The sequence below is a fragment of the Balaenoptera acutorostrata genome, chromosome 16 (assembly GCF_949987535.1).
Source record: "Balaenoptera acutorostrata chromosome 16, mBalAcu1.1, whole genome shotgun sequence".
In the NCBI taxonomy this organism is placed as follows: Eukaryota; Metazoa; Chordata; class Mammalia; order Artiodactyla; family Balaenopteridae; genus Balaenoptera; species Balaenoptera acutorostrata.
The window spans coordinates 47412503-47438150 of record NC_080079.1 but is presented as its reverse complement, the minus strand read 5'-3'; the positions used below and the strand labels follow the sequence as shown (position 1 = coordinate 47438150).

The window sequence follows — 25648 nt, the reverse complement described above, 5'->3', positions numbered from 1 at the left end:
CTCATCTCTCCCTCCTTCTCTGAGTTTGGTGCAATCTGTGTTTGCTCCCTTACAGTGCAGGGGGGTACCCAGAATCTGTGCACAGCTTGCGTGCAGGGTTGTGTTAATGATTTTCTTGCAAGTCTTGAGCTCCCAGGGAGATATAGCTGCCCAGGGTCCACCAGGCGTTGTCTGTGCAGGGTGGGGTGAGATATCTGCTCTGAAATGGGGTGGAGAGGGGCTACCCAAGCTGCATGGGTCTGTCCCCGCTGCAGCTCAGATAAGGGCTTTGGCAGCTGTCATTTTGACACCCTGGTTCTGGCAGAGGGATGGTACAGTGGTCTTCAGGCCAGGTTACCTGGGGGTGAATTCCAACTTACCTCTAAGATCAGTATGAGCTTGGTTAGGTCATGCTTCCTGGGTGTTGGTTTTTCTGTGTTTATAATGAAGCAGTTGGACTCTTCAGATCCTTCTGAGTCACTGAGGCTGAGGTCTTTATAGCCTGAAGTCCATTTCAATGAAGACATCTTGAAAGAGAGGAGGGATAATTTAAACCACAAAATCAGAATGTTCATAATGTTCAGAATCCCTCACAGTGTGAGGGATTGCTATTCCTGGTGGGGGTCTGACACAGGCACCACCTGCTTTGCTGAGTAAGCCTCATCAGACGTGGTCAGATGGCCCTGCCGGTGCAGCTTGGGCTTCTGGGACCATCTGTCAAGACACAGATTTATGGGGTGTGGCTGTGGAAGGTTTTAAACATTCCATGGGCTTGGCCTTCTTGATGATCACAGATTTCTGGAAATTGGTCTCTGACATCAGTCCTCCCAGGGGACACAGTGAGACTAAATACCAGTCCAGGTTTGTAGCATTTAGGAGGTTAAATGCCCAGTGTTCCCGGGAGTGGGCCCCAACGTGCAGCGGAAACAATATTTTAGTCAAAGGCGTAGAGTCGCTTCAGACAGGGTCTCCCTCTGCTGTTGCTGTGAGGAATGGGTTTTCCTCATCAATCAGAGCCACAAGGGAGGCTCAGGAGAAAGAACACAGGCTCCTTCATCAGGGTCCTGGTTGTGCTCTCCCAGAAAACCACACCTACCCTGAAATGGAAGTGCTGGAGTGAAATTAGGAGGGGGAAGCTACAATTTCCGTTCCGTGTCAGTGCTTTTAATGATTGTGTCTCTGAACATTCTGATTTTGTGGTTTAAATTATAAAAAGATGTTCAAGGCTCTGTCAGGAAAAATGAGAATTCTGTTCGTAAGTCAACCAAAGTCATTTGTAACTTCCCATAAGTACTAAATCATGTTTTATTCATTTGTTTCTGTTCAGTCACCCAACATCACCCAATTGGTCATCCACATATCAAAAAAATATATTTTCTGATATAACTAAAAAAGAGTTTATTTTTGAAAACACAGGGGCTTCCAGGTGAATGTGGCTCTTTAGTGGTAGATATTTGGCTCCCCTCTGCCCCCATCAAAGTGCAGCATGAGAACTTTAAAAAGTGTTCACTCCAAGGACACAAGGTAAGAGCAGAGAGGAGGATTCAAGTGAAGGATGGAGGCATGGCAACTGAGTTTTCAGAACATGGGAAGTTTCGAGCTACTTGCCTGCAGTAGGTTTTTCCTGTCAGCAGTGTGCCTTTCACCCTGCAAATCCCTGAGGGGCTCAGCACCCAGGGACACCAAGAACTAAAGAGCAAGGCGTGGGGCTAAAAATGAGTGGATAGTTGAAAGTCAGTAAATAGGGACTTCCCTGGTGGCGCAGTGGTTAAGAATTCACCTGACAATGCACCGGACACGGGTTCGAGCCCTGGTCCGGGAAGGTCCCACATGCCGCGGAGCAACTAAGCCCGTGCACCGCAACTACTGAACCTGCGCTCTAAAGTCTACGAGCCACAACTACTGAGCCTGCGCACCTAGAGACCATGCTCCGCAACAAGAGAAGCTGCCTCAGTGAGAAGCCCGCACACCGCAAAGAAGAGTAGCCCCCTCTTGCCGCAACCAGAGAAAGCCCGCGTGCAGCAACGAAGACCCAATGCACCCACATCATCTGGGGACCCCCATCCCTCCTCTCTGCCCTGCCCTTCTCCTGCTTCCACAGCCAATGGAGACCAGAGGCTTATTCTCCAGATGAACTGGATGGTAGCAGTGTGTCAGGCCTTGGAAGGCTAGGCAAAGCAGAGGACAGAAGACAAGGATTAAAGTCAGACTTGTGCTGAATTGTGGGCTCTTCAGACTTTTTCTCCTCTCTGACTCTAGAATAGCAGCAGGCAGACCTATATCCCCAGGCAGGCAGCTGGAGGACTCTTTCTGGAGAGTATGAATAGCCCCAGGGAAGACCTGGACCCTAACTTATGAGGAACCAAAATTCCAATGACCTTCCGGTGAAACCCACAAGTCCTTGAAATCTCCATAGAACACGTCCAATTACAGTTGCAGTACCTTGTCCTAGGTATAAGGACAGCGCAGGGCCATGAGATATTTGAGGAAGGTGCCAACGTGACAGAGAGGGCCTAAAACAAACAGAAAAAGAGGGCTCAGAGAGAAGGTGCAGGCAATGTAGGAAGCATAGAAAACTTAAAACTAATAAACCCTCTTATTACCATCTTGAGAGATAGGTGGGAATATGTTACATCTATAAAACAAGGACAGAACACAATGAAAAAATAACCAGAGCACAAAACTTTTGAAAAGAAAAACAAACAGAACCCAAACAAAATAAAGCAAACAAAACAAAAATGATAGAATGGTTGGAAGCTAAAATCAAGCCGAACAAAAGACAAAGAAAGAGAAATAGAAGGGCAAGGCTGAGGTTCATCTACTGACCTATAGGAGTTCCAGACAGACAGAGCAAGGGGAAAAAAAGTTTTGAAGATGTAGCACAAGAGAGTTTCTCAGAAATGAAGAAAACAAGTATCCAGAATGATTATATTTTAGGAATATGGGAGGAGGGGTAGTGAGGAGGATGTCACAAGTTCATGCCTACAGCTGATCAGTCAAAAACTGCAACATGAATATTACCAAATATACGAAAGTGAATATCAGAAGAATTTGCCAGAAGAGTTGACATTTGTCTTTGGGGAGTGGAACTGGGGAGAGGAATTAGAGAAACAAATAGCTGTTTGTTATTGTTGCTTTATTAAGACACTGATTATTCCTTGACATATTAAGCTTGGTTACTTTTTTATTACTTAGACAAAAATAAAAGTGTATCTTGAAAAAAGAAACAAGGATAAAAATTAAGGAAGTACCTCCCTCCAGATGCTAATATATTAGAGAAAATCCTTCAAGTTATATAGTTGTGCATATAGGGAAAAACATATTACCACAACAGGATTATAAAATGCATGCTGCTAAATAAATGATTTTTTAGGCTAAAAATATACTGGAATTGTGCACCTGCCAACAAAAATATATAGAATGCCTATATATGGAAGGCCCCCTGCTAGGTTGTACAGAGAGAATGAAGTTGTATATAGTTAAAAACTATTGTATAAAAGCTGCATGAACTTAGTGCTATGGGAGAGAAACTACAGGGCTGAGCCCATCCAGGGAGGCTCCTTGGAAGTGACTTCCAGGAAGCACTTGAAGCCACAGATGTGGAGCCTTCAGTGATGGAGAGGACAAAGTGCCCCAGACGATGCCAGCCCCATGCCATCCACAGCTATTGAAGCACGTGTATGAGACTTGCTGGGGCCACATCAGTCATGGTTGTAGCCCATGTAGAGGCCAAGGGACAGGAAACTCCTTGCTTGGTTACAAGGGGCTCTGTCCCTGGCTGGGAAGGAACGTGGGTGGGGTCAGGCCCCTTCCTCATCTCAGTGATGACATTCACCATGTGCCTCACCACACTAGACACACATCCCTTTTTCCTTGCTGGGAAGTTTCCATCAATTGTCACACTGTGAGCTGCGCAATGGTTAGCCGAGATGTCTTGAGCATGGCGAGGTCCCATCACTGGAGGTTTCCAGGGAGAGGCTGCATTAGGGCAGTGCGGATGCCAACATAATCTTCCACTTGGGATCAAGTCCCACATTCTGACCGCTTCCTTTGTCAGCTCCTTACCTATATGTTCTCAACTTTAAAAGCTAGCCTCACTTTTCCTCTGTTTGCTTTTCCTGTGATACCTCACCTCTCTGTTCCTTCCACCTACAGTTTCTACCTGTATAATTCCCACCTGTTTTACCTGGTCCAACAGACTACCTTGGAATGGGGTTCTGGAAACTTTGAGGCAGAGAAGACTGCACCAGGGCACACACACTGGACAGAAGCAGCACACAGGGATGTAAAACCACAAAGTTCTGAGGCTGCAATGGGAGCCCAATTATTGAGTACATGTGGGGAACCCAGGTACATGGTTCTCCTTACTGAACCGAGTGGGAGCCATAGTCATAACTAAATCACATGCGATAAGTGTTAGTTTCAGTTATTGTTTCCATCCCTTCTGTAAAAATTCCTATTGCTGTTGTAATAAAAGTTGCTACAAGCAAGTAGCGGAATTTTTTTTTTTTTTTAAAGGTTTTATTTATTTATTTATTTATGGCTGTGTTGGGTCTTCGTTTCTGTGCGAGGGCTTTCTCTAGTTGTGGCAAGCGGGGCCACTCTTCATCGCGGTGCGCGGGCCTCTCATTATCGCGGCCTCTCTTGTTGCGGAGAACAGGCTCCAGACGCGCAGGCTCAGTAATTGTGGCTCACGGGCCTAGTTGCTCCGTGGCATGTGGGATCTTCCCAGACCAGGGCTCGAACCCGTGTCCCCTGCATTGGCAGGCAGATTCTCAACCACTGCGCCACCAGGGAAGCCCCATTGCTGTTGTAATAAATTCCCACACATTTAATGTCTTAAAATGACACAAATTTATTACCTCATAGTATTGGAGGTCAGAAGCCCCATACAGGTCTCACTGTGCTAAAATCAAAGTGTTGTCAGGGCTGGGTTCCTTTCTGGGGGCTCTGTGGGAAGATCTGTTTCCTTGCTCATTCAGGCTGTTGGCAGAGCTCAGTTCCTTGTGGCTGTAGGACTGACAGCCCCATTTCCTTGCTGGCTGTCAGCTGAGGGCTGTTCCCAGCTTTTAGAAGGCACTCACATTCCTTAGTTTCTGGCCCCCTTTCTCCATCTTCGAAGCTGTCAAATGTGGTCCAGTCCCTCTCACGTTTGAAATCTCTTCTTTTGCCTCATTTCTCTCCCAGATGGGAAAATGGCTCCACTGCTCTTGCACTGGGTGTACCTGGATAGCTCTGGCTAGTATCCCTAACTTAAGGTCAGCTCATTAGCAACTAAATTCCATCTGCAACCTTACTTCCCTTTTTCTATGTAACATAACACTCACAGGTCCCAGGGATTAGGACATGGGCATTGTGGGGGACCATTACTCTGCCTGCTACACTGTCCATCCTTCCACTGCATACTCTGACTTCTACAGGAGATGGGGGAGGGGAACCAAAGCACAAGAAGTTGGGGTATTTTATTTAGCCTTTCAGAGAATCCTTAGAGGAAAACTGCAATTACAAGGAAGGTAGAAAGCTGCAGCCTATGGACCAGTGTTTCTCAAAGGATGCTCTCCGGACCAGCAGCACAGCATCACCTGTTAGAGATGCAAATCCTGCCCCCCACCACCCCAACCCTGCCACCCGACTGAATTAGAAACTCTAGGGGGTGGGGCCCAGCAATCTGGGGTTTAACAAGCCCTGCAGGTGACTCTGATGAGACCCCCCCGGCTCCAGATCAGCCATCCTTCCCTGCCTCACTGTGCTCTTGGGCTGGACCGTCTCTGCGTTGTGCTTAGGTTTCTTAGGCTGCCAGTGCTTCCCAGTCACTGGGGCCTCCTCGGAAGACTGGGAACTTGATTTCCTCAGAAGTCAGGCTGTTAATACTTTGCAAAGGTAACATAACCCAGAAAATCTACCAGAAGGAACTGAAAGGCCTCTGGCAGGGCCTTCTGGGAAGCCAGCTGGTCTCACAGTTCACACAGGGATGAGGGAAGTCAGGATGCAGGAGAAGAGCCTCAGAGGCAGTTCCAGTGCAGGACACAGGCCAACCCGAGCTCTGCAGCACCGGCTGCAGCGTTCTCTGTGTGGGAGGGTGTTTGAGGAGCAGGTGAAACCAGAGATTTTGACGGTGGAGAATGAGGTGGGCAGAACCCTATGGGGTTAAGCACCCAGAGGATGGGGTCCTTGGACTTTTCTGAGAAATCCAGACTCTCTTTCCCTAAGTGTCACCTAAGACGCTGGGTCTTATTCTTGACTGCACAGAGGAATCAACTTGGGGAGCTTTTACACATCTTAATGCCCGGGCTGCACCTCAGGCCAATTCAATCAGAACGTCTGTTGGGGGATGGGGGTGATGGGGGGGGGTTGGACTCAGGCTCAGTACCCTTTTTTAAAGCTCCTCAGGTAACTTTATTGTGCTGGTGATGTTGAGAACCGCTGGTCTAACAGTGGCTCTCAATCCTGACTGCACATCAGAATCAACTGGGAAACAACAACAGCAAACAGCAGGCGGCCTCAGTGCCCTAAACCAGCTCCTGAGGAGATCAGCCTGGGCCTTGTAGGTGTTAGAACTCAGACAGGGTTGGAGGCCGGGGACTAATGGGCACGGGGCTGCTTCTGCTGGCAGTGTGTGGTCTGAGGTTCAGCTCCACCCTCCATCTATGGGGTGGGGGGGTCTCACCTTTTAATTTCAAGGCGTGAAGCTCCCGGCCCAGCCTGGGCACATGGCAGTGCTCAGTGGATATTCCTTTGTCTCTGTTAAACTGGCTCTTATTTTTGTCCAGCAAGGAAATGTGTAGCAGAAGAAAGGCCCTCCAATATGAGACCTGGGAGGGATCCCCGAACACAGGGGACTCAGGGAGCAGAGGTGTAGCTGCTACTCAGGATGGCTGTGGGCCTCCCCAGGGGGGTCACTCCATCTCTCCGGTCCCAGGAGCTTGGGGTGTGTGTGTGTGTGCTTCTAGGAAGCTGGCCCTGTCTTCTTCCAAGGAAGTTTCTCCTGCCTCACAGGAGGAGTTTCAGTTTCTAGTCGCTATATGATCAGTGTTTGGCTTTTCTCCTTTTGAGCCTGCCATATGAAATACATCATTATGAAATACATAATACATAATGATGTATTTCATATTTGCACTGAAGGGGGTCTCATGTCTGAACCCACCCATTGGCATGTCAATGTTTTGTTCTTGCTAAAAGAATCAGCTGGGACTCAAATGTCAGTTAAAAAAAAAAAAAAAAACCAATTTGTCAACAATGATCTCAAAGTCTCCCATTTGAGGAAGGATAGGTGCCGCCCTTAATAGATGTTGGTGGGCGTGTCGGGGTCAAGGGGCTGGCCTGGGAGTGACAGGCTTGGGGCTGCTTACTGCATGGAAACCCTGGGCCTCGATGATCTCATCTGTATGATGAGGTGAGAAGTCCAAGGATCATCAACATCCCCCTGGCTCTGATACCCTGAGACTGTGAAATGAGGTGAAATCTTGCTGAGTGGGAAGACGACCTGTAGCCAAGGACACGGACGTCTTTCCCCCAATCTCTGCCTAGCTTTCGCTGAAGTGCCGGGAAGTGCTCCTCCCTGGGAGTTCAAGACCTCGCTGTGTGTAACTCTTACCCAGGAAAGCATCTTCTTGCTTTTTTTTTCAGACCATGGAACGTCAGCGCATGAATGAGCTGGGATTTATATCTGTAGGCTTGGCTGCTCTTTGGAGCTTGCTTGGATTTTGAGATATAAATTACACCTGTGAGTGTGTCCTGCTCCAGGACCTGTGTTATTTATTGTTTGAGGTTGAGCATCACAGAGGATCAGATCTGGGGGACCAGGTGAGTCTGGCCAGGGACTGTTTAAAGGCTCTGTATTTCCCCTGTTCTTTACCCACTCACACTGGTTCCAGTTGTTTTGAAAAAGAGCAATGGCTCATAGATATGAGTGTGAAGCCTGGGTGAGTTGCCCTTGGCCTTGCCTTCCTCCTGGGCACAGGGTTTAGCATGCACAGGAGTGGCAGGGTGATGGGGGAGGAGAGGGCTAGGACTGGCTTTTAACATCCTAGGTCTGAAAGTGACACAATACCAAGCTCTCTATACAGGCTGCCAGTCCCCTGACACTTCTGTTTCCATGGAAAGAAGCATAGAGATAGTTATACATTTGGGAGTACCTTTGACAATGCCTTAAATTGCCCATAAGGTACAGAGTGCGGAGGCTGGTGTATACAACCCTGGACAAAAATGTGTGCTATAAATGAATAGTGCACAGAGCAATGCAGGCATGTCATGAACATATATGCAGGAAACACTCTGACAATAATTATTGTGATTATATAAAAGAGAGCAAAAGACTACTTCACACCCACTTGAATGGCTATTACTAAAAAAAAAAAAAAAGGAGAATAATAGGTGTGGCCAGGATGTGGAGAAATTGGAACCCTTGTGCACTGCTGGTGGGAATGAAAAATGGTGCAGTCATTTTGGAAAACAGCAATCTCTCAGAAAGCTAAACACAGAATTATTGTAAGATCCAGTGATTCCTCTTGTAGGTGAAGCTATGTGAAATGTTAGACACGAACGGACAAATTCTGTATGATTCCACTTTTATGAGGTCCTAGAACAGGCAAATTCATAGAGACAGAGAGTAAAATAGACGTTGCCAGGGGCTGGGGGCAGGAGGAGTGTGGAGTTATTGTTTAGTGGGTATAGTTTCTGTTGGGATGATGAAAAAGTTCTGGGGATGGATTGGATGGTGGTGATGGTGGCATAACATTGTGAATGTACTAAATGCCACTTAAAAATGTTTAAAATGGTAAATTTTATGTGTATGGACCACAATAAAAAGGGCAAAAGCGCCAGTGGTTGAATTTGCCTCACTCACCCTCCCTCCAGGGTTGGGGTGGACTACATCACGTCCCACCTGTGCTTCACCACAGTCCTGTTGGGGGGACATCAGTCCCATTTTATGGGTGAGTAAACAGGGCGCGAGGAATTTGTCCAGGGTCTGTTATTCTCCTTTAGTTTCTCCCTAACACATACATACGTATTCTCATTTGTATGCCTGCTTACTGTTTGTCTCCCCTCCACTAGCATATGCATTCTCTCAGGGCAGGGACTTTGTGGGGTCCCTCACCCCGGTATTCCCAGTGCCTGGAACAGTGCCTGGCACACAAGAGACATTTATAACAAATGAAGATGCAAACTATACTCTTTGAGCTGGTAGGGGGCAGGCACTCTCTTCTTTCTGGCTCTGCCACCGTGTATTCAGCCTGGATGGGCGAGTGGGAACCCCATAAATGTGAAGCCTTTCATGCTCCAAACCAGGATAAATGGCCTCAGGAGAGCCGCCCCCTGAGCACTGTCACTCTTTTGGTGGCTGCAGGGCCTCCGCCTTGGAGTCACCCATTTCTAAGTGGCTGAATTCTTCCTAGCCTGCTGCCCCGCCCTGCCTTGACCCTGCCCCAGCACACCTCAGTGTCTGGACAGATGTGGCCTCTTCTCTTACTTCGCTCCCGCTGGACCCAGACTCTTCTGCCTCTCGGTCCTGGGCCCAAGTGGAAGCTCGCCCTGTCCCTCTCAGGGTAGCTGAGAGCCAGAGCCTGGGCACATTTGGGCAGGAGGTGAAAGCTGGCTCCAGGCTAACCTTCGGGCGCCTCGCAGTGGCTTTCTTCTCCCTTGGTGCTTCCTCCCCACCCTTGGAGCTCCCTGGGGCTGACGCTTTACCTTCACTTTCACCCCTGCGTCCAGCACAAGGGCCTGTCCTGTCAAAGCTGATGGCAGATCAAGTTGCCCCCTGCTGACAGGGCAAGCGCTGCCGCTAACAGACCCCTGTCCCAGCCCTGGTTTTGGGGTGTGTCAGGGTTGTGGAGCTGGCCTGGGAGTGACAGGTTTGGGGTCTGCTTACCTCCTAATGATCTCATCTGCTCCATGAGGTGAGAGGGTCTGAGGGTCACAAACATTCTTCCAGCTCTGACGCTCAGATCATAAAACAAGGTGAAAACATGCTGAGCAGGGGAGATGATCTGTTAGCAAAGGACACAGACACCTTTCCTCCAATCTCTGCTTGGATGACACCCTATGTTCAGGGTCACGGGGTACCACCCATTACTTTGATTTCAAAACAGCTCAAAGAGACTCATCTTTTCTCGATCCTGGTCCCCAGTTTAATCTCCTTCTATGACATCACTATCTACCCATCACTCAGATTCAGAACCTCAGAGCAGACTTTGCTTCTAGTTTTCCTTCAGCCCTTCCCAGGTCAGCAGAAGCCCTGCTGTTCCCACTTCCTGGCGTTGCCCTCATCTGCCTCCTCTTTATCACCCCTGTGTCTGTGGCCGACCCCAGGGCTGCCTGCTTATCCTCTGATGTGTGCCATCGACTGCCAGCTGACCTCCCGGCCTCTCACCCCTCCACCTGCCGCTCCAGATGCCACACTACAGCCAGGGGGTTGTTCAGAGATATGGACTAAACCATACCACTTTCCAGTGTAAAGGTCAACAGTTCCTGCAGGTACACAGGGCTCTGGGACAATAGCATGCTGGCTGGTAAATGTTTAACAACAGCCGTGCAGGACGAGAGCCCTTATTTGTAGCAAAATTCAATGTATGTACACCAGGTAGGTGAATGTCACGGGAATGTGGTTAATAGGTACTCCAAACTGCTGAGCTCAACTTCAATATTAGATTTGTAAATGGTGCCTACGTACATCCCCATAACCCCTGTGGGTGGTATGACCTCTTACTTCCTAATTAAAATGATCCCTTTATCACTCCTCTCTCAGCGCTAACTCTGTCTTGTTTTTTAAATCTAGTTCACTCTATACCAGCAATTTTCATTATTTCCCAGGGGTGGAGATGTTTCCATGGTGATGCTGGGAATGGTGCAGGTACCCTCAACTCTGACCTACCTAAGGGACTTGTTGGTGGGAGACTTTATCCTGGGATCAATGGGTCGGAAGCAGGAGTTGTAACCTCTACTTCTATCTCTTCCCCACACTTCAGTGCAAAAGAAAGTTGCAGAAAGCAGAAGTGAGGTGAGTGGAGAAGGACCTCATGTGGCTTTTTACCCCCTAATAAACCACTTCACCAAATGCTTATATGATTGTTCTGATCAGCATGGCAGCACGCCAGAAGTTCTCAGAGAGAGAGAGAAAGAGAGAGAGAGGAGAACAAGAACATCAATGCGCCATCTCTCTGCTTCCCTTAGAACACAGCTTCCGAGTGAGGGGCTGCATTTGTTGTCTCTTTGGTGTGTGGCATGAGGAGAAAGCTATCCCACCCCTACCACTGTTGATTTGTAGAAATTGTATAGTTATATGGTTAATATAGTCAATGCATGTTGACAAACTGGATACTTTGGTGCCAAAGATTGGCTTTTCTGAGTCATCCATAGCCGACCTTGGTATTTAGCAATTTAGTATAGTTAAGAATTTATAGAGCGCCTGTGGTGTGCCTGCCCCTGGGGATGCATTGATGAATGACATTCCTTGTTATGTCCCAGGAGTTTCTGGTGTGGGAGCTCAGAACTGGGGGAGGCAGGCAAGAATCCTGATTCAGGGAATGCATTTCATAGACACTGCCTCTGTAGGCAAGTTTAGATGTCCACGACTGCATGGAAACCCTTCCTTAGCAAGTCCCTGGCAATGAATTGAGGGTTGGGTTGTAGAATTAGACATGGACTCCACTTTGTCCTTTATAGCCCAGGGCCCCCTCTGCCCACCGAGAGACAGATTTCCATTCAGTTCCTAGGTCCATGATCCTCAAGGAGAGAGCTTTAAAAGGTTTTTGAAAATCGAGGCACAACCAATATACAGTACCATGGAAGATTTTAATCTTTCAGTTTGGAGAATTTTGATAATCATATATATCTATGTAATTACCACTCGAAACAAAGGCTAGAACATTTTCAGTCTCCAAGCGAGCTCCCTGTACCCCCTCCAATCAACCACCCAACAACTGTGTTCTTACTTTTGTGTGTTAAAGATTAGTTTTGACTATTCTAGATTTAAAATAAATGGAATCATAAGGTACGTATCCTTGTGTCTGGCTTCTTAAAAATTTAAGATTCTTCCATTTGGGTTTTTATATCTGTTTTTATTATACCATAATTCATTTACCCATTCATCTGTTATTTCCAGGTTTTAACTGACTATTATGAAGAAAGGTGCTATGAACATTCAAGTACAGTTCTCTTTTGTAGACACAGGTATTTATTTCTTGTGGTAAATACCTATGAGTAGAATTGCTGAGTCATAGGGTAGATGTATGTTTACCTTTATAGAAACTAACAAACAATTCTCTTTAGTGGCAATCTACACTTACAGTTGTGGTGGAGAACTCTGGCTAGGTCTGATTTTAGCCAGATGTGAAATAGAATGTCATCATGGAGAGTTTTAACTCACCCTTTTATTTATTTATTTATTTATTTATTTATTTATTTATTTATTTATTTATTAGTTTTGGCTGTGTTGGGTCTTCGTTGCTGTGTGTGGGCTTTCTCTAGTTGCAGCGAGCGGGGGTTACTCTTCGTTGCGGTGCGCAGGCTTCTCACTGTGGTGGCTTCTCTTGTTGCAGAGCACGGGCTCTAGAGTGCACAGGCTTCAGTAGATGCGGCGCGTGGGCTCAGTAGTTGTGGCTCGTGGGCTCTAGAGCGCAGGCTCAGTAGTTGTGGCGCATGGGCTTAGTTGCTCCGTGGCATGTGGGATCTTCCTGGACCAGGGCTTGAACCCGTGTCTCCTGCATTGGCAGGCGGATTCTTAACCACTGTGCCACCAGGGAAGCCCTTAACTCACACTTGTTTGGCATTTTCACACTATCCTCCTGATGCTCACAGCCTACCCTACCTTCAGGTTTGAGGATATCTTGTTTACAGACCAAGAACCCAATGCTCATAGAGAGTGAGTACCTTGTCCAGTCAGCCAGGTGATACCTGGCACCTCTGGCATTCCAGCCCGGCTCTGGCTGTGTGGTATAATCAAAAATAGACTTTTGATCTTTGTCCCTGGGTCCTGACACAGAGCTCCTAAAACCTTAGGAATTTCCTGAGCGTTTTTTATTATTCATAACAAGCCCCTTTCAACTACACCAGAATTTATGCTAATGAGTTGACCACACCAGAATTTATGCTAATGAGTTGACCACACCAGGATTTATGCTAATGAGTTGATTCTTGGCAGCCCCTACAGAGCTTCAGGATGGGGTTTGGTTGCCACGGGAACCAACCACTTGATTAGAAGGTTACAACTTTCAGCTTCACCTTCTGACCTTTGAGTAGGGTAGAGGGTCTGGGGATTGACTTCAATCACCAATGGCCATGATTTAATCCATCATACATTATAAAATTGTACTTGTAAGTAGAGTTGACTCCTTCTAGCAAATTATAAACCTGAGGGGGTCATGGGAACCCTGAATTTGTAGTCAGCCAGGCAGAAAGGCAGGTCTGGGGACTTCGTTTGCAACTGGTATCTAAAGTGGGGACAGTCTTGTGGGACTGAGCCCTTAACCTGTGGGATTTGCATAGGCTCTGGGTAGTTAGTGTCAGAATTGAATTGAACTGTTGGACCCTCAGTTAGTATCAATGAATCAGAGACCTGGTGTTGGAACGATGTATGTGACCTCAGTTAAAACCATGCAGGCTGACTCTTAGCTGCCCCCTCCCACTGCCCCTCTGTTTTCTTTGGGCACATAGTACTAGGTTGCCCTTTAAACGGTGGGACCTGCGGGTGTTAGAACTGAAGAGTGACGAGAGCCCTCCTCTGAGCCATGTGAATGTGCTGATGCTTGTGTTAAAACAGCAGAATCATGACATGAGCAGACATCTCCGGGGATTTGCCAGATACAATTTACCAAGCTTCTCAGGACAGACACTTACCAAGACTGAATTCCAGAATGTGTCACAGAGATAAGGAGGGGAAGCAGACAACATAAATTGCCAACTGTGAGTTGACAGAGATGACATGGAGAAGAAGTCTTATAAGAATACTTTAATGGAAATAGAAATGTCATCAGTGAACAAGACTAAATGGCAATGGAGTCGTATTTAGGGACATTTTATGAGTTTTATTAAGTTTTGTGCATTTTAAAATGCTAATAACGGGAAAAGAGGGATAAGATTTTTGTCTCTCATTATTATTTATACATAATAAAAATATCCATTAACGTTGTTGGGACTATTTGCTAGTTTTTTTTTTTTTTTTAAGATTTATTTTATTGATTGATGATTGATTGCTATGTTGGGTCTTCGTTTCTGTGCTAGGGCTTTCTCTAGTTGCGGCAAGCGGGGGCCACTCTTCATCGCGGTGCGCGGGCCTCTCACCATCGCGGGCTCTCTTGTTGCAGAGCACAGGCTCCAGACGCGCAGGCTCAGCAGTTGTGGCTCACGGGTCCAGTTGCTCCGCGGCATGTGGGATCCTCCCAGACCAGGGCGCGAACCCGTGTCCCCTGCATTAGCAGGCAGATTCCCAACCACTGCGCCACCAGGGAAGCCCTATTTGCTAGTTTTATCTTTTTCAGAAGTGATGTTTTCCCAGAGTGTCTAAGACTTCTTCTCTCATACTGAGTTGTTGAACCTGGATTACATTGCAGTTTAGACTCTGAAGCTGACTTTATCACGAGGATATCTGGGTACTGACACTAAGCTGTGAAGACAGCCCTTCCCATTACCTGTGCATGAAAGCCGCTGGGGAACTCCTGATGCCTTGAGACTACACAGTTGCGTGAGCACATACTGTGGAGAACCACGCAATGCAGAACTTTCAGTTCCATGCGTTTTTGCAGGAAGTGGACCCGCACATCATCTCTTTTCACCACTCGTTAGGAGAGGAGAAGCTCAGTTCTGGAGAGGTGAAACACTTGCTTAAGTCCAGCTGGTCACTGGCAGGGGTGGGAGGAGAATGCCATCTCCTTGGACTTTCGCTGCTGTGCGGGATGCAGGTTGTGGGGCAATGCCTCGCCTTTAGAGAGAAAGGAAAGAAAGAGAGAGTGATGTCTTAGGAAAATAAAAGCTCCAATCTATTGAGCATTTACCATGTGTCAGGACTCTGTCAATGCTTTACGAATCCACAACCCCAAGGAGAGAAGACTGAGACTGGGAAAGGCGAAGTGAGCTCTCCAAGGTCAGAGGTCAAGCGAATGGGCATCTGCCATGTGATCTGTGTGTACAGCAGCCCAGTGTTGTAAATGCTGCCCTCCACCTGGTTCAGAGTCTCACTTATTCTCATTGTCCAGACGATGACATGATTTGGGTCTTCCCGGCCTCAGTATTCCAGAATCCGTTGTCAGCTCATTTTTAGGCTGGTCCCTGATCACCCAAGGACCACTTGCCAGTTGTCCTTGTGGAGGAAGGTCAGGCTCACCCTGAATCATGCACCTTTATTTTCTTGGGTTTTTGCTGAAGCTCTGAAAAGGGGATGGGACACACGGAACACGACTGTTCCAGGGTGACCGTGTTCAAGCCCACCTTTTACGCACCTCCAGTGTCGGCAGCCTCCTCTTGGTCTGTCCATGGCTCTGTTTTCCAGTGGCTGAAGGAACACGTGCCGTCTGTTTTGTCACATGTTCTGTGTCTTCCCAGAGCCCCCGTGCCACGCGCAGGCCTGGGAACTGCGTAGTCCCCCAGACACAGAGAAGTCTTCCAGCCGCAGGCAGACAGCCTAGGAAGGGAACATCCCTGGCCCAGCAATGAGCCCTTCTAGTTCCTGGAGCCAGGAATCAGAGCAAACCTGCTTTTAACAAGGCTTTCCTGGCCTTGGCTTTAAATCTGCAATCTGGGGAGAGAAAGAGTTGGATCCACAAGGACTTGGAGGCCAGAGCAAGTATTTAGTGAGGCTTTCACATTTCACACATGCTCCCTTTGCACGAGCCCCACCTTCCATCTAACACCCTGACCAGGAGCCTGGGGGTGGGCTCATCTTCCACACCCAATTGTTTCCTTGCCTTCTTAATAGCCCTTTGATCCATCCCTTTCTCAGCACACCCACTGCTCCTGCCTCAGCTTAGGCACTAATCACTTCTCACCTCGATGACTGAAATGGCCTCAGATAGGGTCCCCTGTGGCCTGTATTCCCTGCTCCCTCTTGTCCTGGGTGTCTTGCCCTCTTCACTCATGCAGCAAGAGTTCTTTGGTTGGAAGCAACAAGGACTTATTCTAGTAACTTAAACAGAAGAGGATACATTAGAAGGATGCAAGTTTGTCCAGGGGTTGGAAGGGAGGCTGGTAGGCCAGGCCTGGAGCAGGCAGATAGATGTCCAGGGTCTCACTGGAGAGAACAAACCCACCTCCCCTGACTTTACTTTTGCAAATCAAATGTCCACTACAGTTGCCAACTTTCAGATAGTGTCTGGGGGAGGGAGCAGATCCTGGCTGAGGACATGACTTCCCAGGGCCCTGAGTGAAGGATTTGGGAGTAAGGGAATGAGGTGATGGGCAGTGTCTTTGGGAGTAAAATGAAATCAAAGCTCAGAGGGCCATGCAAACCATTCATCAACTGGAAGAAGTGAGGCAGGGAGAGAGAGGGAGGGAGGAAGGAAGGATAGGAAGGAGGGAGAGAGAGGAGACAGAGAAGGCAAAAAGATTAATGCAAAAGGAAGGAAAGAAGGGAGTAGAGTGGAGAAAAGATGAGCTCTGAAATTTGAGACAGTGGCTAGAACCCAGGAAGCCTGGCCAGGCATCAGGAGGTTTGAAGCAGAGGGTGGGAGGTGGCCCCAGGGGAAATTCTTTGAGCTGCAGGGAGGGGCCTCTGGAGCACTGGGTGGGGGATTTGAGGCCTCGGGTGTGGATAAGAAGAGATTCTCTAAGGACACCCACCCAGAGCCACGCTGGGCACTAGGGGAGCAGGAGGAGTGAGTCACAGGCCTGTCCTCAGCGCCCACAGGGTGGCAGGGACCCCGAGACCAGCCAAGAGATTCGAGAGCAACCGAGGACAGGACAGGATGCAAAGAGCTAAGTCTGTTGAGCCCTACATTGTTCTCGGTCCTCTGCAAGGTGGGCATCCCCGAACCTCCTCACAGGTGAGGACGAGCAGACCCAGAGAGCTCGAGAGCCTTCCTCAACACCCACAGCTAGACAGCAGCACCACTGGGGGCTGGGCGCAGGGGCATCTGCTCCTGCAAGCACTGTGCTTTCCTCCACACTACGTGTGCAGCCTCTGAACGCCGCTGATCCAGATCTGAGGCTCAGGGAGGCGGAGGCAGGAGGTGGAGAGAGCAGCTTCGTGGTTAAGGGGGCATTTGTGCTGGGCAGCGGTGCACTGCATCGAGGCAGCCGTCCCCTTCCCGGCCCAGGTGCGCCCGGCTCCTTCTCAGAAACCCCTTCTCTGCATGTGGGTGTGCAGCAAGGAAGTGGTGGGGGCGTCCTTACCTCCCCCAAGCTGGCCTTTCAGTGTCACTAGGCTGCTCCCTCCCAGGTTTCAGCACATTGCCCAGCCGTTGATTGCTCCAGGGCCTGCAAGAATGGGTCCCATGACCTGGCTGTTTTCTCAACCCAGGGCGGTCACAAGGGGTTGTTTTGTTTTCCGCTGCCGCTATTAACTCAAACCGTGCTGTGTGGCATCTCATTTTGGCTTTCAAGCACCTGTTTTATCCCACCCCCCAGGCTTGCCTCCATTGCCATACCTTTCAATATGCCATCTGGAAGTCCTATAACCATTCTGAAAGACAAGGGACCTTGTTCTTTGGAATTCTCTGCTCCTTTCCTAATTAGGAGTCAGTGGATTGAACATAAGCGAGCCCTTAGATCTATTGGAAATGCCAAGTTCAGATGATTCTGAATTTTCACTTAGATATTTTCTCGGTCTTGGCCCAGCCCTACAAATAAATAAGCATTTGAACGTTACGCAGTTACTTTGTTTGATATGGTTGGATAGAAGACCTGTCTCTCACAATTGATAATTCAGGCCTCAGTGTGGCTTCGGTGAATTCTTTGATTTGACTATGGCTCTGATTAATCAGAGAATTGTATGCTTTCTTCCTTTTGGAAAGATCCTTCCCAAGGCCCAACTTTACATGTGTGAATGTAAAAATGAAACTGGACTTGGTGACACAGAGCATTGTCACTCCCACAGCTGGTGTGGGACGTTTCTCCTGGGGTCTCCGCTCCACGCAGGAAGGAGAGCTGCAGCTCTGGGGACTAGAGCCAGGAGTAGTGACCCTCATGGTCACACACTCACTGGGGTGGCAATTTGAGCAAAGCCTTTGCACTCGGAAGATGACCATGAACTGCAGTGGGTGGAGCTAGGACCCCACATTGGTGGGGTGGGGGGCACAGAGGGACCCTGCTGGCCTGGGGGCTGGAGGTTGTCTCTGACCCTGCGGTGCTGTGGGTTCCACCAGCCCGTACTGTGGCAGCATCGCCACAGACACAGAGGTCATTGCTTGTATTTTATGATCGCTCACATTTTGTCCATGGGTCCCCCCAGTGTGTGGAGTAAGTTCTGCCTGGCTGATTCTCCTGCTCTTGTTTTCTATATCTGCTTACTTTAAGGGAGTGAGAAGAACTGGCCACAAACAGTGGGTGCGTTTCAAGCGCCATCCTGGGCGGGCGGGAGGACAGGCCACTTTCACACAGGTGCAATTTTTTTTTATTTTTTATTTTTATTTATTTATGGCTGTGTTGGGTCTTCGTTTCTGTGAGAGGGCTTTCTCTAGTTGTGGCAAGTGGGGGCCACTCTTCATCGCGGTGCGCGGGCCTCTCACTATCGCGGCCTCTCTTGTTGCGGAGCACAGGCTCCAGACGCGCAGGCTCAGTAATTGTGGCTCACGGGCCCAGTTGCTCCGCGGCATGTGGGATCCTCCCAGACCAGGGCTCGAACCCGTGTCCCCTGCATTGGCAGGCAGACTCTCAACCACTGCGCCACCAGGGAAGCCCCCACACAGCTGCAATTTTAAGTTTCATTCCTAGGCCAAGGCCTTGGCCCGTCCTCCACTGCTTCTGGTCTTCTTCTTCCTGGCCCATCAGCAGGGACCGAGACTTTCCTCCGCATTTTAAAGGTCCACACCCTGCAGACTGTGCTGCTGATTTTTCACCCCATCTCACGCCCCAAATCTTTTCTTCTCTCCTCTTGCTGTAACCATATTGCTTTTACAAACCCCGGCACCAATGCTGCGCTCACTCAAGACACATTGAGAAACTAAAGGGCCACCTGTAGACAAATTGGGCTGATGTGGATGGAGCCAGGCCTGGAGCTGAGATCTGGATGCATCATACGTAAGCATGTATGGGAAAGTGGAAAAGCACCTTTAGGTAAAAGAGGAACTTCATTCCCTGCAGAACTGGGAGAGAGATGGGGGGCCAGGTCCCAGTTATAGAGCCCCAGATATGGCTGGGGACCACGGTGGGCCCAGGCCTTATCTCTAAGGCGGGATAAGAGCTGTGGTTATCCAAAACGCTCCTCTTCCCCAATTCATTCACCTCATTATGAAGATGCGGCTAATCTGATCTCGGCCTTTGTTTTCATCTAACAGTCTAGGAACGTAGGTGAAGCCCACCGTTTTTCTTAGTGCTGTCCTTTTTATTAATTGACATTTACTCATCATCCCTGGAGGCTGGAAGAGCAGAGTTCATAAGAGACAAAACCACTCTCTGCTAGCAAGACCGGCTGGATCTAGTTAACTGAAATGTACTTGTCTATGTCTATGTATAAACAGACATTTATGTCTAGATGGGAACATGTCACTGCAAAAACAGGACCACGGTGCCAGATCTGAAGTTAGAGTTCATCCTTGTCTCACGTAAGCAGGAGGAGTCAGCACGTTCCCATCAATCAAACATCTCACAGCTTCCCTTACCTGCTCTAATTGGACATGGAATTCTTTCTTTTTTTTTTTTTAAGTTTTATTGAAGTATAGTCAATTTACAATGTTGTGTTAATTTCTGCTATACAGTAAAGAGGTTCAGTTATATATATATATTCTTTTTCATATTCTTTTCCAATATGGTTTATCACAGGATACTGAATATAGTTCTCTGCGCTATACAGTAGGACCTTGCTGTTTATCCATCTTATATATAATAGTTTGCATCTGCTAATCCCAAACTCCCAATCCATCCCTCCTCCACCCCCCCTCCCCCTTGGCAACCACAATCTGTTCTCTAGGACATGGAATTCTTACAGTTACTCCCCTGAGGAAAAGTGACTTCTGTGTACAACATCCAGCTCTGAGGGGGGAACAAAGTCTCTGCTTTGCAGAACACGTAGAATGCATTGTATCCAACATACAAGAATGTTTTGGAAATGATAGATATGAGAAATGTCAGAAATTATTATTACTATCATTATTATTATGCCTACATGTACGTATATAGAGATCCTAGCTTTCATCCTAAAATGCATTGACTTTTAAGTACGTATAACCAAAAATTATCTGGGCCTGCTTGCCTTGTTGTGAAGGTCCAGTCTTAGCACTGTGATGAATCAAAAGAAATGCAGTTTCAACTCCAAAAGCATTTCAGAGTAACAGAAGACTTGAAGCCTTTTGGAGGGCTAGCATATGGGAAACACAAAACACAGCATAAGGTCTCACAAAATCTTCAGGAGTGTTTCATTGCGGTCCTTGCCATCACGGTTTCTCCCTCAGCCCCTCTCACAAACCACAGTCCCTCTTCTGGTCTCTCCTAAAATCTCGGGCCCACCCCCCTTTCACAACCACTTTCCACCTCCACAGCTACCGTGCTGGTCCCCTGGCTGAACACATAAATGATTCAGGATCCTGCTCCCATTCACGCTGCCAATAAAAGTGAAATACAGGAAAGGTTATGAACATTTTATGCCATATTTTTATCTTTGTGACATATATTGTAAAACCCAGGCAAGTTGGGTCCAAAACTTTCTTTGGACCACATGTGAGGAGTTGCATCTTAATAACCCCTTGCAAAGACCTTCTGGGGGGCATACAGAGCCAGGAATTTCAGCCCTATTTACCCATGAGGAAACAAAGGTTCAGAGGGGTGATTTGACTTGTCCAAATCACAGAGTCCTCCAAGGGCGGAGCCTGGTCTTAAACTCAGGTCTTCTGGCTCCAAGTTTAAGGCTGTGTCCACTAATTCTCAGAAAGCAGGAACTGAGCCTTAGAGTTGATCTTTGGGTCATGCATGGTACAACGGGAATCACAGCTGCACGGGGAATACACGTAGTTTTGTTTTGCTGCACAAGCTGGCGGTGTTTCTAGCAGTAACACTGGCTGAGGGGTGAGCTGGGCCAGGCTGAGAGTGAGGTTAGGGAGCTACCTTTGGGATTCAGGCTAGTGATCCTTAACTCACTCATGCTGCATAAGCCCACCAAGAGGAACACTACCTTCTAGCCACCCTAGTCAGGCCCCACTAAGACTACTGGTTCCTTAGCACCCAAAGCAGCTTTTCTTGATGGAATGCAAACAATTCCCTGCCTGGGGCCCTGCCAAACCTTAGCAGAATTAAATGTGACATTCAGTTCCAGATTAATGCAAGTTGGAACAGTTTTGCTGAAGGCGTAGACTTTTGTTTGTTTGTTTATTCATTAACTTACTGAGACCCCGAATCTGCTTTAATGACCTGGTTTTGGATTTCTGCATGAAAGATGCATGAGCACAATTCGTGTGATTTTTATAAGGGCTATCCATAATAATTATATTAACTCTGGCACCTTCTTCTATTTCTTTAAAGTTTGTTTCTTCCTTTTAAGCTTCATCCCAGGAATTTGGGCTGGAATTCAGGGATTCATAGAACTTCACAGTGTGAGAGGAGAGGAAGTGTCCTAGCTGCTCCCTGAATCCTCTCTATGAAATTCCCACCAAGGGTCCTCCAGCTTGAATCTCCCGCTGTTCATGGGGAACTTCCTACCTTACAGAGCAGTTCATTTCCCCTCCAACAGCACTGTCTGAATGTCTGTCTCAAACTGATTCAAGATATGTAAAACTTGGGTGGAAGAGTTACTGGGTCTGTGTTTTCACAAGCCCCCCAGGGGATTCCCAAACATGCTAAAGTTTGAGACCCACTGCTCTACAGAGCACTGTCTTTCTGATCTATGACTGTGTGATAGTTACTTTTATGTGTCAACTTGGCTGAGCCATGGTGCTTAGTTGTTTGGTCAAAAACTAGTCTAGGTGTTGCTGTGCAGGTCCTTTTTAGATTTAAATCAGTAGACTTTGGATAAATCAGACTACTCTTTATAATGTGGGTGGGCCTCATCCAATCAGTTGAAGGGTTTACGAGAAAAGACTGAGGTCCCCTGGGGAGAAATGAATTCTGCCTCTGGACTGCCCTGGAACTCAATATTGCAGTATCAACTCCCGCCAGAATTTTTCTGCCAGCCTGCCCTGTGAATTTCAAACTTGACGGCACCCACAATCATGTGAACCAATTCCTTAAAAATCTCTTCTCCCTTCCCCTCCACTCCCCTCCCCTTCCCCTTTTCCTTCCCTCCTCTCCCTATCTCTCTTTCTCTCTGTTTCTCTGTCCACCTATTGGCTCTGTTTCTCTGGAGAATTCCAACAAATACAAACAACGTTAGAATCCAGTCTGCAATCTTTCTCACTTAGCCCAAACTTGGCTGCACAATCTTCGTCGGTACAAGACTCCAGACAGCTATTTTATTAGGCAGGAGTTAGTACAGGCATGAAATTTAATAGCGATCCAGGATTTAAAATATTAACTAGGAGCTTAAATTTTTGTAGGTAGATTTGGCAGAAACCATTTGATTTGGGTCATTCCTTGGAAGCTTCTTTACGGAAAAAAATTCTAGCTTTCTGTGAGTAGTTTAAAACCAGATGGATCGGGCTTCCCTGGTGGCGCAGTGGTTGAGAGTCTGCCTGCTAATGCAGGGGACGCGGGTTCGAGCCCTGGTCTGGGAGGATCCCGCATGCCACGGAGCGGCTGGGCCCGTGGGCCACAATTGCTGAGCCTGCGCGTCTGGAGCCTGTGCCCCGCGACGGGAGGGGCCGCGGTGGAGAGAGGCCCGCGCACCGCGATGAAGAGCGGTCCCCGCACCGCGATGAAGAGTGGCTCCCGCTTGCCGCAGCTGGAGAGGGCCCTCGCACGAACCGAAGACCCAGCACAGCCAAAAATAAATAAATAAATAAATAAATAAATAAATAAGAAAATCCTTTGAAAAAAAAAAAAAAAAAAAAAAAAAAAAAAAAAAAAAAAAAAAAAACCAGATGGATCTGAATTGGAATCCCCACTGTCACTTAACATGTGTGAGTCACATTTTCCTCATCGGAACACGGTTACTAAGTTTCTTTTTCCTTTTGTGGCGTTAATAAAGCTTGTAGGTAGCATATCCAAAGCGACAATTTATGTCAGGCTTAAGGTAGGCATTCAGTGAGTGGGAGCTATTATTATTTCAGCTGTTACTTCTAACAGTGGAGGTAAACTAGAAAGATAGTACTGTCAACTGGGAGTTCTAGGTAACTGTTCTCTGGTTAATCCTGGACCTATTGTAATGTGATACCTTTTTCTGCCTTTTATTTCTTTCCCTTGCCCTGTTGGATTTACTAGAACCTCCAGAAGAATGTTGAGTAGAAGTTGTAAGAATGGACGTCCTTGTTTTGATCTTGATCTTAGGGGGAAACATTTAGCCTTCTACCACTAACTGTAATATGAATGGTAGGTTTATCATAGAGGTCCTCTACCAGATTGAGGAAATTCCTTCTATTTCTGGTTTTCTTAGAGTTATTATGAGGAATGGAAGTTGGAGTTTTGAAAATTTTTTACTATGTCTATTGCGATGCTTATATGGTTTTTCTTTATTAAATTTATAAATATGGTAAATTACATTGATTGATTTTTCAAATCATAAACTAACCTTGCATTCCTGGAATATACCTCACTTGGTCATGATGGATTATATTTTTATGTTGCTAGATTTCAGTTGCTAAAGTCTTGTTTGGCTTAAAAAATTATTTTTTCTTTTTTTGCTTTCGTATTCATAGGGATATCATCGGTCTGTAGTTTTCTTGTAATGTCTGTGTCTGGGTTTGTTATCTGGATAATGCTGGCTTCTTAGAATGGGTTGAGAAGTATTTCCTCCTTTACAATTTTCTGGAAGAGTTTATATAGAATTGGTATTAGTTTTTTTCCTCAAATATTTGAGGAATAAATAAAGCCATTTGAGGAGTAATAAAGCCATCTGGACCTGGAGTTTTCTTTGTGAGAAGGTTTTGAAGTAAAAATTCAATTAAAAAATAGATACAAGGCTCTTTCAGGTTATCTCTTTACTCCTGAGTGAGCATGGATAATGTCTTTCAAGGAATTTGTCCATTTTATCTAACTTGTTCAATATATGGGCCTCAGGATTTTCATAATATTCTCTTATTTTATTTTTAACATCTGTTGAGTCTACAATTATGTCATAACTCCCATTCCTGATATTAGTAATTTGGATCTTTTCTCTTTTTTTGGTCATCAATCCGACTAGAGGTTTATCAATTTTATGATTTTCCAAAAAAACAAACCAAAAAACCCCAACAAACAACAACAGCAAAAACCCCCAAAAACAACCCCTACAGCTTTTAATTTCATTGATCTTTTTCTCTTGTTTTCTGTTTTCTATTCCACTGATTTATGCCCTGATCTTTATTTTTTCCTTTCTTCTGCTTACTTGGAGTTCAATTTGCTTTTCCTTTCTATTTTTTTTTTAAATATGGAAGCTGAGATCATAGATTTGAGACTTTCTTCTTTTCTAACCTATTTTAGTGCTATAAATTTCCCTCCAAGTATTTCTTTGTCCACAACCCATCAATTTTGATATGTTATGTTTTGGCACTCAATCCACTGATAGAGTTTTCTTCCCAGTATGAGTCATTTTCCCTGCCTCTTTGCATGTGTGGTCATTTTTTACTGGATGCCAGACATTGTTACTTTTTTCTTGTTGTGTGCAAGATATTTTTGTTTCCCTGTATGCATTTTTGACCTTTGTCTGGGACACAGTTAAGTTACTTAGAAACAGTTAGATCCTGTCAAGTCATGCCTTTAAACTTTCTTAGGGGGAATTGGAGCTGTGTTTACTGTAGGGGTACTTGTTTCCCACTCCTGAACCTAATGCCTCATGGTATGTGAGGTTTCCAGCCTGGCTGGTGGGAAGATACACTATTCTGGTTCTGTGTGGATGCTGGATCTTCTTCTCTCTCATCCTGTCAGGCGGTTCTTTCCCAGGCTCTGGTACACTTGTGCCGATCAGTACTCTGCTGGATACTTTGCGGTTTTTTGGAGTTGTCTCTCTATGCAGTTCCCTCTTGCCTCAGGAACTCTGTATCTGTCTTGGTTTCTTTGGACTCTCAGCTTTGTCTTCTCAACTCATGGAGTCTGTGAGCTGTCCAGGGTCCCCTCTCTGTGCTGTGGCCTGGAAACTCTCCGGGCAGTGAGGTGGCCAATGATAGGAATCATCTGTTTGCCGACTCTCAGGGATCACAGTCCATCCGGTCTATGGGCTTTGTCTTAAAAACTAAGTTTCAGATTGGAGGATAAATCTGGTCCCTTTTACCCCATCTTGGGCATTTAAACCTCTTAACAATCTTACAGGTAAGGCCTATTTTACCCCCACTTTACAGATGAGAAAACTTCTGCAGGGCGATTTTAAGTGACTTTCCAAGGTCACCAACTAGAAAGCGGCAGTGTCTGAGTGGAGCCCAGCTTCAGGCGGCTGTCAGCTTCTGGGCTCCGTCAGCAGAGGTTGTGGTATGGCCAGTGTCCACTAGAGGGTAGCAGAGGTCCAGTGTGGTTTGGAGAAACGCAGTGG

At 46.9% G+C, this 25648-nt stretch overlaps 1 pseudogene; it reads right to left on the bottom strand.

Moving 5' to 3' along the window:
• Positions 1 to 587: 587 nt before the first annotated feature.
• The window catches only part of LOC103014731 (eukaryotic translation initiation factor 2A-like), a 64369-nt pseudogene continuing 39308 nt past the window's right edge, over positions 588 to 25648 (bottom strand).